Here is a 15577-nt window from a genome sequence, read left to right as displayed (position 1 = left end):
CGTAACTCTGCCTCAGTTTCACTTGTTTTTAAAACGTCCTTTTCTCTTTTTGTAGTAATTCCCACACTGCTGTCTTTAACTAATTTAATGTGTTTAGATCATTATCATTCCTTTTAAAAACAAGCCAGTCATTGCCTATCGTAAAGGAAACAAATACAATAAAAAAATATAACTTTATTCCGTCACGGCAGAAAATTTTTAAAAAAAACAAAAAACGCCCGCAAGTGGTGCACGCGCGCCCCTGCGAGGCATATATTTTCAATGATCGCACCCATGTATTGCCACTATAATTGAAAACATATGGGCTTTGGTGCGCGTAACAGACACCAATAGGCCGTGTGCGGAGGAATGTGCCCACCTTTGGCCTATAGCCTGCTCTGTTAACAAAATACATGCACTCAAAGCCCAATCACATAAGAGCAGACAAAAATCACACGCACAAGTGTGTGCGATTCCAGGGTCCATTTCTGAACCCCGGACAAAAGGACTCTCTCCTGCGCGAGCACTGCTGCGCAGGTCGGAAGACCTAAAAAGACATTGGCTAAAAGCAAAAAAAAATGTTGGTCTAATAAACACGCATTACCACTCTAGTACATGGCATGTAAGGGAACTGCTTTGTGTCCAGATATGCTAACTGTAATAGGGCAGATTGCCATCACTCACAATGAAGCTAGCCAATGACTTAAGTGGATTGTCCCAGTAAGTATGTTACCTACATATGATTTTAGTACATTTACTGCCCTTTTCTAAGAGTTGGTAGTTTGAAAGGTTTGTAGCCTGAACTGAGATGCATCTTTCCACTCGGCTGATGCTTTTAGAGGAGATGGAGCGTGTGTGGGGGGTGGGGGAGGTGGGGAGGGGTTAGGGGAGAGGTGAACCTCCGGTCACATGATAATAGCAAGTGCACTCGCGGGAAGGTCTTGTTGCTCATATATGGTGGGCCTAAGCTGTCCTGGATTTGGATGGCACCTCAAGTATTTTGAAAGGGATGCTTATCATACCAGGAACCAGCCTGTGGACCTTTCTTTTCATGTGGCCTATCGGGTCTCTTTCTATTTATTTAGGTTTTATGGACACTGGTAGCCACGCTCTGGATGTTAAGCAGGCAATTCTGCAGGTTACTTAACCTAACCCTTTAGTCCATTAACTGGACAAACCAATTAAGAAATGGCACATAGAGGGTCGGACTGGCAACTAAAGAGGGCCCTGGCATGAGTGGGCCATGAGTGTCCACCCTCCTTTGAAAGCAGCCTCCTTACACTGCAGCCCACTGACGAAATACCGGAGTGGCACACAAGGCTCTCCACGACCTGGGCCCCAGGTACCTCAATAACCACCTGACCTTCTACACTCCCACCCGCCAGCTACGATCCACCAGCCTCGCCCTCGCCGCCGTTCCACGCATCCGCAGAGCCACCACCGGAGGAAGATCCTTCTCCTACCTGGCAGCCAAGACATGGAACTACCTCCCCATCCACCTCCGGCTGACCCAGGACCACCTTTCCTTCAGGAAGCAACTCAAGACCTGGCTCTTCGAGCAGTAGCAGACCACCCCCCCCCCCCCCCTCCCCCAGCGCCTTGAGACCCCTCCGGGTGAGTAGCGGGCTATACAAATGCTATGATTGATTGATTGATTGATTGATTGAGTTGGAAGATGGGCTCTCACCACAAATCATTCTCATACAGCACGGAATGCAGGGGGACAGGCTGGAACTTTCACATAGAATGTGGAGCAAGTGTGTTGACCCGATGAGCTATCGGGCGGCTTCCATATACAGACATTCCATAGACGGTGCACAAGAAACCCGGTGGTCTCCTATCGATAGGTTATCCCTGCATACCCTGCAAGGATAGAGACAAGTTAAAAAGAATTAAGGAAATAGTTGCTTCGTGCAAATGGAAAAATATGTGTTGAATTTATGCCTTGGCCTGGCTGGCCTTTTCTTTGTTTAGAAATTCCAAATAAAGCAAAATGTTTTCACTTCGACAATCCCCATAGGCATTCAAATTAATAAAGCATTAAGAGGTTTCAGACCCATTCTAATCCCAGCCATTCCTGCTGGAGGGAGCGAGGCATAATTGAATAACTTCAAATATTCTGGTAATTTCTCGTACGGCACGTTTAACAAAGAGAATACCAAACTTTAGGGCCTGACATAGAGTTTGCTGGGGGTGAATTTCCACAGATGTTTCCGGGAGGTGCTAAATTCAGAGAAAGCTGCACCGGTGGAATTTAATTTCCTCGACCGTATGGAAAGTTCGGAGGGAGAAATTTTGTGAGCAGGTTCACCACTGGATTGAGAATTTCCCCCATAAAAGAATTTCTATTTTCACCCAATACTAAATCAGCCCCATAATTGTCTTAAATATATGAATAAAAGCCTCCCTGGGTAGAAGCCCTGGCCTATTAAAGGACACCCTCCCTGTATTAATCCTGAGAGGATGTGGCTTAAAGGCCAGAGTGGCCAACCTTGAAGCTGGGGAACCGGGGGGCATATTATCAAGACAGGCGATAAAATTATCGCCGTTTTAGCGGCAGAAAACTGCAGCTAAAACGTCGATAATGGGCTTGATAATATGCTCAATGGAATTTCAATTGAAGTCCATGTTAAATGTGAAGGACATTTAACATGGACTTCAATTGGAATTCCATTGAGCATATTATCAAGCCCATTATAGCCGTTTTAGCGGCAGATGTCTGCTGCTAAAACGGCGATAATTGTATCGCCTGTCTTGATAATATACCCCCAGGTTTGAGGTTTGGCGGGAGGCTCAAGCATCCTGTTATTCTGAACAAATCATTTAATCTCCCTGTTGCCTGAAAAATGAATGTGTCCGTCTGTAATGTAACTGGTGCTCATGTATAGCGCTATGATTCCTTTGTGTCGAGTTAGCGCTATATAAAATTACAGGGGAAAAAAAGGTTTCAAATCGGGACAGTAAGCAGAGACAGATTCTATCCTGTGTAACCTTTATATCCCACCTGATGCAGATGAGAAGAATGTTATGAAATGGGTGTAATCCTGGAGCAGTTCAAAACTTTAGGTGGGTGCTTTAATGAGAAGCTGTCTTTGTCGTTTGCACACAGTTGAAAATACAATAGGTCTGGCCCATATTAGTGTACAGCTTTAAAGCTTTACTATTCATGCAATGGAGTGCAGCAAGGCAACACACTGTACGCTGCCTATCACCAAAGCAGGCAACCTTGCACCATGGTGCAAGGGTGCCCGTGTTGCTGGCAGGAGGGTTTTTGTGCAGGAAGTGATATCTTCCTGCACAAAAACAATCCTGAAAGTCATTTTCATTTTTCTAAGCTTGCTGCAGATTGCAGCGCTCATGGACAGAGGAAGTTCCAGGTTACACTTAGTTCAGGAAGGTGTAGCATTTTGGTGCTTTTTCCCAGATTAACTCACCTTAGTAAATTAGGGCTTGCGTCAAAATACATGGGTGAATGCATGGGAACGCCCATGCTCCACCCATGGAATGCCTCCCTGATGCAAAGCAATGCAAGGTAGCGCTATGAGCTGTGTTACATTACTTTGCATCTACTAAACCATGCAAAGCCACACAATGTGAGTTTGCGTAGCTTAGTAAATGCCAAAAAGGATTATGTATCAATGCTGTGCCTCAAAAGTGACGCAACCCCGATGCAAACTCATAAGTAAATCTGAGCCTTATTGTGCAGTTAACTCTCACTGTAAATGGTGGGTGTTATTGTCACCTAAAGCAGTGGTATTTATTTTATAAAAGGGTCTAATTATGATGTCGGGTGGATCGCCACCGACAGACTATCAGTGGTGGTCCGATCGACATTTGAGGATTATGCTGGATTATGATACCGGCGGCTGGTGAGCATCAGGCAGGGGGAAAGACCGCCGCCTCCGACAGGCTCTCGGGAGCCCATCGGGGTGGCGATTGGAGTCTAATCCCTACAATGGGGGCGGTGCCTGCGGAAGCACTGCCGTAAGGAATAGGATGTCCTTTTTCCCTCTGCCTTTACATGGCGGTATAACTGCTATGTAAAGACAGACAGAAAGGGACATTGGGAGGCCCTAGCAGGGCCCCCATCCCTGTGGGCCTCTTCTATAGGGCCTGGTGGGGCACATGTGGTGCCCCCAAACATCCATGCACCGTGTGCCAGGCACCTGTGCATGGATATTTGATAATATCCCTTTTTTAACTGCACCTTGTGCTGCAGCCCTTTTCCAGGCTGTAGCACAAGCCACAATTGAAACAGGCATATTTACAACTGCCTGCAGAGAGGTCATACCCTAATTGGGCGGTTGAGACTGCTGACTCCTTGTTGGATGGTCCTATGCCCATACGATGGCAGTCGGACTCTTGTTCGACCGCCAGAGTAATGAGGTCCAAGGTTAGAAGAGTGATAAGCCGAGTTGATGAAATGATGATGCTTGGCAGGTAGTAATTCAATGCTGATTCAACAAACACACAACCCTAGGTCTGCAGACTTTCCTCACTTGGTGGTGACTGCCCCTTAACATTGCGATCAATGCTTATAGTAATACTCCTAACCTGAGACCCAACATCTCTGTCCCTTTTACCCATAATATAATAACTACAATATGTACAATAGCAACTAGAAGCACAACAACTTAATGGAATGCTAATGATATCCAACAGTCACCTTTAAAGGGGCATCTATTGAATGAGGCCACAAAATATCTCCAAACCCAAGTAGACGTCATCAAACAAAGCAACATTCTAGAATACTTATAGTTGGTGATTGTTATTGATGACTGGATAGAAAGAACTGTTTTTCTATGCACAGGACCACCCCTTTTAAATCATTGGGTTATGGGCACGTCTAACAGGGCGGCACAATATCCAACAGAAACACTGCCCAAATTAGCACAAAAGCAACAAACAAATCCACACAAAGTTTTCCTTGAAAAATAGACCTTCAGATACCGTCGTTTGGAGCATCATATCATGGGATGATCTGCCTCATTTTGCTTTCTTCCTGTCTTCCCCTAGTGGCAACCCATCCTCTCACCAACCTTTTCACTCACTTGACTTAGCGCAAAGACCATCTCGCTCTTGCTCGATACTCTACCACCGTCTAATACAACAACACTGTCCTTCATCTTAATTACTTTTCTCACTGCATGGAACCTGCTTTTCCCTTGTGAACCAACCTTCATATTTTTTACCCTCACAATAGCTCTCTTCTTTTCCTTCACAATTTTCAGTTCCACTCTTGCACACATCACTCACAACTCCCATCTTTTGAGTAGCCATACCCTTCAAGGATGTCTTAAGGAATTTTGGGGCATCTCGGCCAGACGTATTTTGAAGGTCCTTCTTCTGAAAGACTTTGACATTTTTTATCCAGTTACTGCTAATTCAAGTCTGCATTATGCCAAAGTTTCTGAAATGGGGTCAATCAAAAACAGTTTAAATAGGCCTTGTGCCAATAAGAAAGAAAATGTTTACTGTTTCTATTGCCAGTATTGTAAAACCATTAAAACAGTTCTAAAAAAACTGAAATATGCCATGCATGCGACCCTAAAATCCTTAATACAACTTTGAGCAAATAAGGACATAGTTAGAGGTAGAGCTAGACAGAGAGAAGGAGAAAGGTTTAGATATAGAAGTAAACAGAAGTCAGACAGAGAAAGTTGACTTTTGGAAGATGGGGGTCCAGGGCAATTGCCTACTTTGCCCCTGCCTTAAAAAAACTCTAACACTCTTGTGATTCATCCACTCATTCACCATTTTACCATCCACCATACCTCGCAAGAGCATAATACATGGTGTAGGGTGCACCAGCCATAACATCTCGCAGAGGTAACTGTCCTAACCATACCATTCACTAAGATTAACTGCAAATGGTCTATGATTGCCCATAATATTCAGCTAACGCGTAGCTCCTCGGATGCTCTAGCAGTGTTTTACTACTCATCAAACTAATCAATAAAAAAAACTTCTTCTGTACAGCGACTGAGTGCTATTGCCAGTTAAGAGTTCTTCAGGTGTTCTCCCTCAGGTTGAAACATCCTTTACAAATTCTATCACTCCTCTGGTACAGACCCTTTACACAAATCTTCCCTCTGGGTACTTTGAATGATATTTCATCATGACTATGGTACACTTGACGCTGCCACCCACTCACCTCCATGTCCAGTCACATCCAGAGCCAACTTAATATGTGAATTGGGTTTTATAGAGCGCACATGGCTGCCCTGAGGCGTCCAAGCGCTATGATTACCAACTGAGGCTTGGATTGCTTGGGGAAAGGTTATCTACCCAACTACTGATTAGTGAACAAAAGCGTTTTCAGCTGTTTGCGGAAGGAAATGAGATCGGGGTTGGACCTTAGATGCTGGGGGAGAGCATTCCACAGCTTGGCCACATTATAGGAAAAAGAGCGGCCTCCCGATCTTGATTTCTTTATTTTTGGAACAATGGCCAGGTTGGCATCGGTTGAGCGCCGCTGTCTGGCCGGATGATAGTGTGTAATGAGAGGGAAATTGATTACTGGGCCTAAAGACCAAAAGGCCTGATGTGCAATACAAAGTGATTTAAAATTGACTCTATCCCTGACGGGGAGCCAGTGCAGTCTCCTTAGGTCGGACTTTACTGAAGATCTGCGGGAGATTTGTAAAAGAGTCCGTACGGCGCAGTTTTGTATCAGCTGTAGTTTGCGCAGAGTAAAGTCAGGGGCTCCTGATAGATGGCTGATCTCTTGAACCTTTTCTAGTTTAACTGAGTAAGAAACTATTACTTGCTGTTTGTTAGTAGTAGTACATTCTAAACACTCTCACAACCTGCTATCCTGCTTTGTTTAAAGCAAACCACTGGAAATCCTCCGGTGTACGCCATTTCATTGCTTTAGTTCCCAAAGGCCAATATGGGCCAACATCAACACTTACATAAAACCACAGAACCACCAGTAATTTCTGACTTCTAATATTGCCTTGGTCAATGCTTAACTCATCAGTAACACGCCAATGAGCATCTTCTTCCATGCTTTAATTCAGTGGCGGCTGCTCCCTGTAAGCAGCAGTGGGGCAGGGAGGGCGGAAGAGGGTTAAGAAAAAGAAAGAAAATCACTTACCTGCTGGCCAGGCAGCTGGCCAGCCCTCGCAGCCTCTCCTCCGTCCTCCTAGTCCTCTTCCTGGCTTCTTCTGTGGAAACAGGAAGAAGGAAGCTCCTAGGCTCCCCAAAGACAATCACAACACTGCAATGCATCATTGTGATTGGCCTGAGTGCAACCTGCATGGAGAACATGCACAGTGCGCATGAATGTTTGGCCAGTCCGAGAGGGCTGGCCAAACATTCATACGCACTTACATCGTGCCCACCCCTTCTCCCCCTGCTCTGAGAGCAGAGCAGATCTGCCCCGCCAAGACGCTGCAGCAGGAACAAATACAATGATAATAACGTAGTTATTATCAATTTATTTTTCCTTTTTTTCACTGTGAAAATCAGTGGGGTCACGCTCCTCCGCCTTAGCAGAGGAGCTGTCACTACTTAAATTCTAGTAGAGGAATTACACTTATGCAGAAGAATTACAAAATATAGGTGGTAGGTTGTAGGGGATGTATGTCAGAATGTGAAGTGACAAAAATATTCGTCTGCCTTATTATCATACCCAGAATATTGACTCCTACATTATTGGGGAGGTAAAAATATATAGGTAAGTGAAGATTTTTTTCATTTTTAACTCGACATCTATGCACTTTGACATATATATATATATATATATATATATATATATATATATAAGATTATAATCTGACAATAGTGAATCTAAACTTACCTTCACAACATAGTAGTGGTTGATATTCTTGTACACAATATTTTAGTAGGAGGATGTTTAGAACTCGATATTGAGGTAGACCACACGTTCAAAGGGAAGATGTAGAATTAGTTAGGAGGTTTACCAAGAGATAACCTTTTCAAGCTTTGAGGACTCTGACCCATGCCTGGAAAGAATTTATAGAAGAGTTCAAGTTGTAACTTCAGTTACAATAATGTACTCAAGGTAAGGGAGCCTGAAGCTCACTCAAACACTAGATGCTTTGAAGCATACATCTATGTTGTACTTCAGAGGAGTCGTACATTTCCTTGCCTAATGTTAACATTTTGCAGATCAAATTCTCGAAAGTTAGTTTGGGGCCCCAAAGTTACCTCAACACGTGCTTTATGTTTAAAAGCAAGGCATTCTCACTGGGAGAGGAGAAGAGATTGTATTGCCACCATACAATACCAAAGTACACCTTCAGAGGGAACAGTAGCCACTATGAATTGAAGACTTCAGGAAAAACGAGAGCACCTAATCATAACAGGTTTATTGAAAATATTTTAGAAAATTGGAGTAAGTGACAGATGCGATAAAGAGAGATTTAATTTTGATGAGTTTAAAGAACGCTGGGGATTGTTCAATTTAAGCAAATCAAAATGTTTTGCTTGAAATGGAATGTTTCATTGGAGAAGAACCCCATGTTATAGTATTTACTATCGCTTATCACAATAAGCGGTGTAACTATGCTATGCCTTAATAATGTTTGATTTTTAAAAGATGAAGACGTGGTCTCGACATGGGACAAATAGATGATGGGTAATGTAGTGCTCAGTCAGTAGCGGTGTACTTATTTATTTATACGTTTATACGTTTAGTGGAAATAGTATTTTGAGCAGGAATGCACATATAAAGATTGTGATACGGAGCACAGTAGTTGACAAGTGAGTTAATTGCAACAGATGAAAAAGTAAAAGTTATTCTGGAATTGATAATAATCACCACTGAGTGAGAGTTTCAAGAGCGAAGACAGGTAACAGATATACCATACAATATCAAACCAGAAACCCATGAATCTCTTTACATATTTACAATCTATTGAGAGTTGAGTTAGGTGGACTTCAGTGACTGTCCTTTAGTAGTGGGAAGTACCTCTTCAGCATTGCTTTTGTGTAAATGTTATTTTCAGTTTTTAACATAAGAACCATCCAAATATGAAATCAGAAGCACAGGAATGTTGTATCACATGCAGTATCTGGCACAGTCAGTGAATAGTTATCCTTCACTTTGCTAATAATATTCCAAAGACAGCAAATTTGCATCTTTGTGTTTTCTTCTTTGACTTAGTTGTAATACCAAATATGAATTCCTCAATCCCCTCATCTTGGGGAAGGTCCATGTTGTAAGGATAAATCTTGCTTCGGCTTTCTGGCATCTTCGGAGTCCTCTGTATATTTCGCGCACTTTAGCAGGCGTTGGATAGGTTCTGTGCAGATACTTAAATTGTCAGCTGAAACCTGACACTACTTGACATGGCCATTCAGTAGCACCCTCTCAATCTGGAAATGGAACTGGACAATCCACATCCCATTTTTCTTAAGCACCTATTAGTTAATTCTCCCTCAGGACTCTGTATATTCCTGACACTAATCTCCCTCCTGTTGCCGTGTTTACATTTGCACTAGGGTTTCTCTTCCCCTTGGCGCTTCTAAGAATGTGGTCCATGCTTCTCAGGGCAAGGATCTTTAGGCAAACTCTGAATTTATCTTGGGCCTCCGCAAAGCTGGTTACACATCTATAGGTTTTGTAAGGAGACCTTTAGCCTCATAGCCTCTCTGTATCCAACATAACCATATCTCATTTGATTTTCTTGTAGGACTGTAAGCACCACAATGACATGCCCCTTGGATAGGTGACTCTCTTCATTACAACATTCACTACTCTCACCCAGATCTTTTTCATGTGCCTTATGAGATATGGGTCAATATTGGGCACCCTGTTTCCCATCAGTACTGGTCTACTGGGAGTTTGTCTGTCCATGTGATCCTTCAGCGTTGTTTTAAGGTCCTTGAATGAAGGGCTCAACAAATAGCTGGTGGAAGTGAGTGCCAATGGAAAGGTGCATGGTTAACACTTGGATGCCGGGTGGTTTCAATGAGACGACTTGACTCCGATTGGTAGATGTTAGGTCACTTGTGAGACTACAACGGACTAAAGAGAACACTGAAGCATCACAATTTATCAACAAACCTTCTCTAGCCGATGCTAAGTATATAGATTCCTACTCGTGAAGTAGTGCGGATGCTCTGTTAGAGGCCAAGCCAATAAACTTGCAATGTAAACTGGAGTGGAAGCCTAAAATATATCAAAGAAACAAAATAATGATTATTAAGTCAATAGAATGATTTCATTATACTAAAGAGATAATTGTATTTTAATCACTATAATAATTGCTGAAATAAGTTGTGCTGCAGTGAATTAAGGGTGAAAACTAAAATAAAACAAAGGATGAGGTTCTGAGGAAAGGCCTGAGATCCATGCAGAGATTTTGAGCTGTCCCATGTTAAACTGGTGTATCTCATCCATTATTGTTGCTTACTGGGAAACACTCTTTCCAGCGCAGTCTCACCACCCAGTCTTTACAACGCAGTCACTACCCCGACTGGGACGTTACCATGCGTTACTTTAACCCACAAATCGTTAGAACAACTTGCTGTAGGGGGCTCGTTGTTAAACTGGTGTTGGATTTTTAAGTCCAACACCTTCCCTACTGTTACGTTGACTGGATTTCGATGCCATGGACAACTATGTATCTGACCTAGTGGTTCAGAGACAGGTAAAGTATTTAGAAAGACTACTATTGCCTTGACATAGTATACAGTAAAAACGAACCAACTCACCAACTAATGGGGTACCTGACATTGGTTAACTCAGCTAGTAAGGAGGAAGCACACTGGGTTAAATAGTAAGGCTATTGAAATGATGCGTTTTACAGCTGTGCTTTTTGACATGCTTAAGAACCTTCTGCCCTGTGCACATAACACACACTGCAGGATACCTTGAAGATTTCAACACAAACATAGGGGGTCATTACGATGGCGGGCAGCACCATAGCGGAGACTGGGACCGCCCGCATGCAATGTAGTGGTCCAGCACGCCAGATCATGATGCGAATGCCACCGTGGCGGTCACATCATGCATGGTTAACATGGTAGCGGGTGCTGCTGGCTGCAGCAGCCGCCACAATGCTAAACATGCAGGTCGTGCTTTTCTTTTTTTTTTTTTTTTTTTTTTTCCACTCCACTCTTTCTTTTTTTTTATTTCAAAATATTTTTATTGAAAATAAATTTTTTACATATCCATAGAAAAGACATTCTTAATACTTGTACTGGTCTTGCAAGATTGCGGCCTGGCGGGGCCTGAGAGAGGAAAAGGAAAAGAGAGAGAAAAGAGGGGAGGGGGGGGGGGTTGGTTATCGTTCCAAGTATGCGTCGAGAGCTTCCCACATATTCTGCTTGGCCGTATGATTTGCCGCCTTTTGCTTGGCGGTGATATTATCTGCCCCCCGGAGGAAGGTTACCCAGTTGAACCAGCGCTTGAAAGTGGCTTTGCTGGTGTCTTTCCAGTTACCCAGAATCGTTTTCACTGCAGCCGTTAGAAGTACATCGACCAGGTCTCGTACTTCTTTGGACTGGAGTTCTGTTGCTAGGAAGGCAGTGGCTGCCCCGGCTAGTCCTCTTTGTATCTTACTTCCCGTTATTGTGTCTATGACGTTATAGACCTTGCCCCAGAAAGCTTTGACTTTGGTGCACTCGAATAGCATGTGAGATAGATCTCCCGTGGCCCTCTGGCAGTTCCAACATGTGCTATTATCACTGGCTCCAACCCTCCCTAGTTTCGCTGGTGTCCAGTGCAGCCTGTGAAGTAGCCAATATTTGGTTTGTGCTAGCTGTGGTGTTATTTTGTTTTTGGACGCTGTCGACCATAGTTTGGCTCTTTCTACTTCGTTCAGCTGTCTCTGTATGGTCTCCTCCCAGAATGCCAGCGTCTTGTTGTTTAGGGTTGTGGTGCGTGGTGTGATTAGCTTGTAGATTTGTGCTGTTTGGTGGCCCGTCTTGTTTAAGTTTTGCGCGTATTGTATGATGATGGGTGTTTGTTTCGTTAGTCCTGCTTTGGTGACAGCTGCTTTTATTTTGAGGAATTCGTAGAACTCCTTGTTAGGTAGGGAGGTTGTCTGCTGTAGTGCCGTGTAGGTGAGTGGGGTGTTCCCTGCCTCTAGTTGCGAAGGCGTAGTGATGCCTCTGCTTCGCCATACCTTGCTATCTAGTGTTTCCCCTTTGTGTGTGACTTTGGTGTTATGCCACAGAGATTCCCATTTGGTGCCTTTGATACTCACTGCCATTTCCCTGTCCACTCTTAACAGCGCTATCTTTGTGTTGTGAATTATTGCGTTTTTGGCTTCTGGGTGCTTGTGGGCCGTGAGGGTCATAATTGGGTCTGCGCCACCCAGAATACACCTTTCCAGGTCCAGCCACACCGGCGTGTAGTCTGGCGTGGGGGCAATCCAGTGCAGACCCTGTTTGGCCAGGGATGCCTTCTGAAAGGCTTTGTAGTTTGTGAGGTTCAGTCCGCATTGTTCTTTTCTGAGTCTGAGTTTCGCTAGACTCATTCTTGGTTTTTTCCCCCCCCAGAGGAACATGTTGATGCTTTTGTCTAGGCGTTTGTGGAATTCGGGTGTGAGTGTGAGAGGCAGCATGGAGAGCAGGTAGTTTAGCATGGGGGTGACCATCATCTTTATTGTTTCGATCCTTCCCCACCAGCTTATGAATTTGGGGCCCCATGTGTCTAGCTTGGACTTAATTTTTTTTAGCATCGCTTCCTCGTTATGGTCCAGTGTCGCCCTTAAGTCCCTACCGAAGAGGAGGCCTAGGTATTTTAGGGGTTTTGTTTGCCATGCTAGGCCGGATGTTCCCAGGACAGCCTTGGTAGTGTGGCAGTTCATCGGTTTGCATTCGGATTTCTCCCTGTTGAGCTTGTAGCCTGAGACATGTGCATACTCCTCTATTGTTTGCACGAGTGCCTTAATTGACTGTTCTGGGTTGTTTGTGGTGATCAGAATATCGTCTGCGTATGCCGCTAACTTGAAAGCTTGCCCCTCTATCCGCACCCCCGTGATCCGGGCATTTGACCTGATCATGTGGAGGAGTGGTTCCAGGGCGAGCAGGAATAGGCCCGGTGATAGGGGGCAGCCCTGCCTTGTCCCTCTCTCTAGTATGAGTGTGTCTGAAGTGGCTGCGTTAACCACCACTCGCGCCCGGGGGTTTTTGTACAGGGACATGACCATACCCCTGTACTTCTCGCCTAGTCCAAACTTGAGCATGCATTGGTTGAGGAAGGGCCATGAGACTCTGTCGAATGCCTTTTCCGCATCCAATGCGATCATGACCGCCTTTTCCGCACTGTTGGCCGTGCGGTTGATTAGGTGGCATAGCAATCTGGTGTTATCTTGCGACAGTCTGTTTTCCAGGTAGCCCACCTGAGATTTGTGTATGAGAGCGGGGAGAAGTGCATTTAGTCTGGCAGCCATGACTTTTGCATAGATTTTGCAGTCCACGTTAATTAGAGAGATTGGCCTGTAGTTGTGAGGGAATTGGGGGTCCTTCCCTTCTTTGGGGATGACAATAATGTTTGCCTCCGCCATTGAGTCTGTCATATTGCCGTTTTCTGCACATGCTTGGAATACTCTGACAAGTGTGTCCTTGAGTAGCGGTTGGAATTGTTTATAGAAGGTGGCTGTGAAGCCATCCGGTCCTGGGGCCTTGTTAGGTTTTAGTGAGTCTATGGCCATCCCAACTTCCGCTTTAGTTATGTCTTGGTCTAGGGTCTCTCTTTGTTCGTCGCTTATACTAGGTAGGTCCAGGCTCTCCAGCAGGCTTGCCCCGCCGTCCGCATCTAGCGATGTGTCCGCGGTGTATAGTTCTTTGTAGAACTTCCTGAATGTTTCGAGGATATGTTTATTAGCTGTGTGTGTTTTGTTGTCTGCGTCTGTTATTGTGGCGATGCAGTGCTGCCTTTGCTTGGCTTTCAGGTAGCCTGCTAAGGCCTTCCCTGCTTTATTGGCCGAGCATAAGTTTATGGATTTGTATTTGTTGATCCACGTGGATGCTCTCTCGCTTAGGATTCTGTTTAGCTCATATTTTTTCTTTGTTAGCGTTGTGAGTGTGTTCCTATCTGTTAGGTTGGCCGTGTGGTTTCTTTCTAACCCCTTGATCTGCTCCTCCAGGTCCTTAATTTTCTTGTTTCTGCTCCTGTTCATGCGTGCCTTGATGTTTATGAGTTTCCCTCTTATTGTTGCTTTAAGCGCATCCCATAGTGTCGCTGCCCCTGTGTCAGCTGTATCGTTAAATTGGAGATATTCTTTGATCGCTTCTTCTATTTCGGTGATGTTGGCAGGGTTTTCGAGTATGTCGCTGTTAAGGCGCCATCTCCTGCTCGGTGTTTCGTTATGCTTGCCACTCAGGGAGAGGGATATGTGTGCGTGGTCTGAAATTGTGATGGGTCCTATTTCCGTCGTATCAGTCAGGTGTGTGTGTGTGTTGGACATGAGTATGTAGTCAATCCTGCTGTATGAGTTGTGGGGGTGCGAGTAGAAAGTGTATTCTCTGGCACTCGGGTATTGTAGCCGCCATGGGTCCGCTAGTGAGAGTTTGGCGCATAGGTTTTTAAGTATATGCTGTTCTTGTGAGGCATGGCTAGGTCTATGCGAGTGTCTGTCTGTAGCGCTGTCCATCGCCTGGTTCATGTCCCCTGCCACGATTAGTAGTTCGCCCAGTGGGACCCTGCTAAGTTCAGTTTCTAGATCCTCCCAAAAGTTTTTGTCCCCCGTGTTTGGCCCGTATATATTGGCTATGTGGCCCGTATATATTGGCTATGTGTACCCTCTCGTCGCCTCTGTTGATTGATGTGATCAGCCTCCTTCCCATGGTGTCTGCTGTGTTTTCGTTAACCTGGAACTTCCCTTTCTTACTGATTAGAGTGATGACCCCTCCCTTCTTATTGACTGCCGGTGAGCACAGTACTTCGCTTATCCAGCTGGCTTTCATCCTGTTTGCGTCCTCTACGGACACTCTAGTTTCTTGCAGGACGTATATATCTGCCTTCAGTTTGTTTAGGTAGTCTAGTGTTTTCCGTCGTTTGACGGGGTGGTTTAGCCCTTTGACGTTAAGTGACACTATCTTTATGTCTGAGGCTATCTGTGCCTGGCTGCTATTGTCGGGTGCCATCATGGTGTGCTGTTTGTGTCGCTATGCCTACGTGCACCAGTTGTGTATCGCCCCTTTGCTCTATTCTTGCTTGGTGGCAGCCACCACACATAAGCCCCCCCCTGGGGTGTTGGATGGGATGGAGTGATGATAGTGGGTATAGAAAAGAGGAGAGAGAAGAGAAAGAAAGAAATGTACTTCCGCCAGGCTCTGATTGTCCATGCAGCAGGGCCTCCCCCCTGACCCCCTCCCCCCCTCCGCCCCCCCTCCCCCTCCCCCCTGTCAACGTACTGTAAACGTGCGACAGCAACGGTTCCCGCCCTCCGCTTCCCCGGTTCCTTAAAAAGTCAGAAATGCCCCCGCCCCCTCCTTGCCCCCGTGCTGCGCTTTTAGGCAAAGGATATGGTTGTCAGATGTCCAAACCCCTGTTATTCTCTCTGTGTGGTTGTCCATGTTCCGCTGGGTTTAACAGGGTAGGAGAGTTCAGTGTCTCTACACATGTCCAAAATCACATTGTTGAGGTAGTTCTGTTCTTCCGTTCTTTTCGTCC

The sequence above is a fragment of the Lissotriton helveticus genome, chromosome 11, assembly GCF_964261635.1.
Source record: "Lissotriton helveticus chromosome 11, aLisHel1.1, whole genome shotgun sequence".
NCBI classification, from domain to species: domain Eukaryota; kingdom Metazoa; phylum Chordata; class Amphibia; order Caudata; family Salamandridae; genus Lissotriton; species Lissotriton helveticus.
The sequence above is the reverse complement of the archived record's forward strand: the minus strand, read 5'-3'. Positions refer to the sequence as shown.